Source organism: Euprymna scolopes, chromosome 14 (genome assembly GCF_053919585.1).
Source record: "Euprymna scolopes isolate OS-2025 chromosome 14, ASM5391958v1, whole genome shotgun sequence".
Lineage (NCBI taxonomy): Eukaryota > Metazoa > Mollusca > Cephalopoda > Sepiida > Sepiolidae > Euprymna > Euprymna scolopes.
Genome location: NC_136495.1, coordinates 131,242,244 through 131,248,243, shown reverse-complemented (window position 1 = coordinate 131,248,243; position 6,000 = coordinate 131,242,244).

Sequence of the window (6,000 nt, the reverse complement as noted above, 5' to 3'; positions counted from 1 at the left end):
AAAAGCAACGGTGTGTTGATTAAAATAAACTCATGAAGTAAAATTAGCAATAAATTGACCCAATGACTAATCGATGACAATAAAGATTTAGGGGCTTAAAATATGCACGTATGTGAAAACATCTCATAACCATTGAACCATTACTTGCCAATCAAAGTATGCTCCCTTTTATCCGGATGTATAGAAAGAGTCACGTGACGTCTGTGCAAGCTTATGGAAAATCGCACTTATCATTTATTAAATTATTTGTGGACTACTGTCCTCATATTCCAGTTGCTGTCATCACGACGTTTCGGCCAATTATTTCTCTGGCTTTCGTCAGATGGTTAACTGGGACGGTATAGGGATGTCGAATCTCCAAACTGTCTCCACAGCAATTACTGGCTTCTCGCCACGGTTTGGCCTACTAATCCTCTGACCAAGTGGGACTGAAACCTCTACCTCCAGAAAATGCTCACTTGGACTCGTAGATATTCTGCATCTCTATCCACTGCGCCACGAGTCATGAAGGGAATCAAGGTTGGATTTCTTTTGGTCTAATAAATCCATATTTTTTCATATTTTTTCATCCAATTGTCGGTCCGTACTGATTGTTATATAATGGAATTAATTTTGATTTTTTTTTTTTTTTTTTGAGAGGAGTAATTCGTATAATTTACTTTTTACTATGTGTGGACTATTATCCTTATCTTTAAGTTGTTGTTTCACGACGTTTCGGCCAATTATTCCTCTGGCCTCCGTTAGGTGGTTAACCGCGAAGAGATAAGAGTATTAGTTGGCCAAACCGTGCTGAAACGGCAACAACAATGCGAGGCGTAACTAATGTAGATGCCGTTCGGAAATTCAACATGCCTATCTCGACGAAAGCCAGAGGAATAACTGGCCGAAAAGTCATTAAACAAGAACACTAGAAGATAGGGGTAATATTCACAAATAATAAAATAAAAATAAATTATGCAAATTACTCATCTAAAAATAATTCCAAATTAATTCAATAAATTCGTACTAAACGTTTTAAAACGCCCATGCTTTGGTTTTTTTTTGTTTTTTGTTTGTTTTTTTGTTTGTTTGTTTTTTTGCACTGACGATACATATTATTTTCAATTAAGTTTGTGACGATGACTTCAGACTGTCCCGACAGTAAAAATATCGGTGATTTTTCCGCCTATTTTATATATCAACTTTTAATGCTTGTCTTAGTTTCGTGCTTGAAAATTCTGTTATACACAAACATATATATATATATATATATATATATATATATATATATATATATATATATACACACACACATATATACAAATACTTAGAACTTAAGCTAAATGTAAACGTCTTGCTTTTAATTTTGAACTCTTTGCAGAAATGCTTTGCTGGTTAAAAAAAATCAAAATGTGACAAGGTCCAAACACTCTATATATCAAATTTCAACTCTGTACACCAAATATTTAGAGGGGCGTTTTGTAGAATTTTTTCGCACACACATATATATGCATATTTACATTATTCTCATATACATATATATACATATATATATATATTTATTTATAGGGATATATATATATATATATATATATATATATATATATATATATATATATATATATATATATATATATATACTGAAATAATTATCAAATACCTACAGACAGTAGTGTTTCATCCTTTCGGGAATCATCAGGGCAGGATGTCACGATTAACACCAATCGATAGATTCGAACCCGGCAAGAGAAGCCATCTCTGGCTCCATTAGCAAGGATCCAATTCATTCGGCAACCGTTAACTTCGAGAAACACTGTTGAAATTTAAACATTTATTTTTTTATGCTTTTTTAACGTCTGTCAGAGCGATCTAATTATTATATGATGCTTTGCGCATAAGAGCTAATTTGACCGACTTTTTATTTCAACTGAAAGTGCTCAACGATAAGAAACGAGTTTCTGAAAGTGGCTAAGATAATTATTTACTATAATAATTATTAAATACCTAAAGACACTAGTGTTTCATTCGGGCATCACCAGTGCAGGCTGTCACGATTAACACCAGTCGATAGATTCGAACCCGCAAGAAAAGTCATCTCTGGCTTCATTAGCAAGGACCGAATTCATTCAACTACTGTTAACCGTGAGAAATACTGTTATATATTTGTGTGTGTGTGTATGTGAGTGTGTGTGTGTGTGTGTGTTCTAACACGTCTTCATCTTATATTCTACGCAACTTTACAAGAATATATACTATGTATGAATAGATTTCAGTGTAAAAGTAAAATAAATTCAATAATATAATAAGAAACCATATAAAGTGACTATGTAATTAATTAACGGTCATTGTGTCCAAATTAATATGCAAATTGGTTAACTTTTATGTAGTCCCCTTCACGAATAAATACATTAAGAAGTTCGTTTTAATTAGTTGTAAGTTGAAATAGTAAGCTCTTAACATCAATTCCAGATCGAAAAAACATATATATATATATATATATATATATAATGTTTTTCTTCACCATATTCCCTCTGCTTCACTTTTTTTGTTTTCAAGTAAGATCTTTGACTTACTTGTTGTTTCATCAAATACTTCTGCATGCAAAATCCGATCCCGCATTTTGCTAATTCCTACCCTCTGATGAGAAGGAAAGTATTTCTTCGAAACTCCGCGGATTAAAGACTATCCATTTATCTAGTGCTTCCTTTTCAGATTAAATATGTTTTTAACTCATTTCAAAGTGTTTTGTAACATATTTTATTAACTGTTTGCTCATATATATATATATATATATATATATATATATATATATATATATATATATATATATATATAAAGTGTATATATATACTTTGGGATAAATGCGCTAAATCCGGGGGTAATTGCGCCAACTTCAAAATGTTATCTTTATATACGTGGTTGCCAAAAAGGGCACTTTTAGCTAGTTGTACATATAGACCGTACTTTGGGGTAATTGCGCCAACTAGCTAAAAGTGCTCTTTTCGCAACCACGCATATGAAGACAAATTTTTTTAGTTGGAGCAATTGCCCCCAAATTTTGCGCAATTATCCCAAAGTACGGTATATATATATATATATATATATATATATATATATATATATATATATGATTGCTGCATCTTTCCAGATGATTGCCGTCAATTTGAGTTCTCCGAATCTTGTCGACCATGCCATCTCAGATGACTCTGCACTCCCGCCGCAGATTTGCACATCTTGAAGCAGATGTGACATACAAATTGAGTAATTTCCATCGAGTTCACTTCCTCTGGAGGTCGAAAGGTATTCCTATGAACAATCACATGTCTTCTCAAACCAGCAGTAGACTTGCAAACTTTGCTGCATCTTAAATAGATCGTTTGGTTCGGACTAATAGGTGCATAGGTGACCTGAACAGGAGTTTTGTGCGATTTAAGGTCGTTGACGTAGCCAGCTTTTGACAAAAGCACTCGTTCACAACTGTCGCATTTCCAGCTCTGTGTGTAATGACCATCAATTAAACCTTTGCGCTCTCACTTCAGATTGCTGTGGGCCTGCTTTCTTTTCTCTACAGCATCACAACTTTCACGTACAAGCTTTAGCCACTTCGGCCTATCCAGAGTAAGTTCTTCCCATGTGTCGATGTCGATTTGTAAGCCTTTCAAATTATTCTTTGTAGAATCCCTGAATTTCTTCCTAGGCTTGTGTTGAAGGCACTTGCCATTTTCCAGCTCCCCGTAAAAAAATTGTTTTGGCAGCTTACAATCTTGCATTCGAATCAGGTGACTCACTCAACACATGTGAGATCTGATTACACACACACACACACACACACACACACACATATACAGGGTGGGCCAAAATTAGGGTCCTATTTTTAAAAATTCATAAATTCATGTAAGTTTTAAGAATCGTGTTTTTTGGCCAAAATTTGTTTTGTTTATTTCAAAAAAATCTTGGAAGGGTCAGTCTACACACACATAAAGTTTGGTGAGTTTAACTTTTATTTTGTCGAAGTTATTCAAATTTAAAGATAGGGCCCTTATTTTGGCCCACCATATATATATATATATATATATATATATATATATATATATATATATATATATATATATATATATATATATATATATATATAGTTATGGACACGTCACAGTACACCGAAAGCAAGCTTCATATCCCTCCCCGCGGTAAGTTAGTAACGAATACAACGAATACATTGAAATCTACATTAAACTGTAGAGAACCTACCGTTCATTTCATAAAATTAATTTATATAATGGCTTGAATTAAAGTTTAAAATGCAAAAGTATATTTCAACTGTGCTCGAAATAGGAAAAATAATTTCGAATATCAAAAACCTACTGCTAATTTTATATATATATATATATATATATATATATATATATATATATATATATATATATTATATTGTGCAGCAGTAACACTTCTCAAACGCACTTGTGATGTTAGGCAGTATAATGTGTTAACTTTAGTTGAAATTGTTGATCTATTCGTTCTCGGATTTTTTTCGATTAACGATTATCGATATCTAGCAAAGACATTCCAATACAAAAAAGCCACCTTATAACACTGCCAGACACCTATAGTACATTTGTGTGAAATTTCAAAAGTCGGCCCAGCCATTCAGGAGTACATAAAGAACTCTCTCGCACTCACACACGCACACACGCACACACACACACACACGCAAAGTTCCTTTTATATATTAGATTTTTTTAATTGAACGGCGAAGATAAAGTAGAAATTAATGGAGAATAATAATAAAGGACAACAGTCCACTTCACGTTCAACATAATAATACGAATAGTCATCCCATGTTCGTACGTACGTTATCACCTTCCATTCGGATTTAAAAAAAAAAATGAGTTATCCAATTAGTGATTCATCTGATGCCGTTAAGATACAGATTCCAATTATTCACAATTCAAATTGGGTACGCACGTATCCCCAAGCTTCGTATCACTGACAGTGTTCACCTCACAATAGGCTCGAAATGTCAGATCTGTAGACTTGAGAAAACCTTCCTAACTAGGTGTTCACCTCACAATAGGCTCGAAATGTCAGATCTGTAGACTTGAGAAAACCTTCCTAACTAGGTGACTTAGCCATTCTCCAACCGACCTGATTCACAAGCCAATAACGCCGGTTCAAAATGAGATTGTGCAATGAAAAATAGGTAACATAAGAACTTAGCTGACTCAAAAGTTATAACCGACCAGTGAATTTTGGCATTCGACGACTTTAAAAAAAAAAAACAGAGATACTCAACTCTAGGTGTACTGAATAGGGTTTTGAAGGAACCAGTCTCGAGGGAATATCAAAGTCATAAGCAATCACCAGTCGCATGTACATCCCCGTTAGGGAATATAACGACGTTAGGCTTTTGCAGTTCACGAAGGAAGGTGTGGACAACCTCCTACATACAGAGCTTGGTATTCTCAAATATCATCCGATACTAACTAGGGTGATTTAACGAAAACTGAAAGGGGTCACGTGATTATGCAGTAGATGTTATACGAGCTTTGCCTTGCGACGCTGCATATCCATTTGAGGCCGACTCTGCAAAACCGACATGAATGTCATCACAAATCCAGATCCGCGTTCAAAATATTTGTAATATTCGACTTGTTCCTTTCTTAGTTAGTCCGTATGTTACGCTTTGAAAAATGTCAAATACAATATTTGAAGGTCAAGCTGCTTTCGAAAAGACTAATTCGTTTTAAAAAGGTCAATTTGCCAACACTGGACAAGAATATGAGAGTGAACTCCCTTTGTTTTTGAATATCATAACAATAATATATGATCATTGCTGCAATGGTGCGAGTAAGAAACTTTGTAATTTCGACGAGCAGATATTCACCCCCGGAGAAAGAATTCAGCAAAACATTACGTAAATAAAAAACGGGAACGTTCGAAAAAAAAAAGACAGGACAAAAACCTAGACATTGTCTGCGAAGAGGGTTTGAAGTGAAGAACTAAATAAAATTAAATTCTCTTACA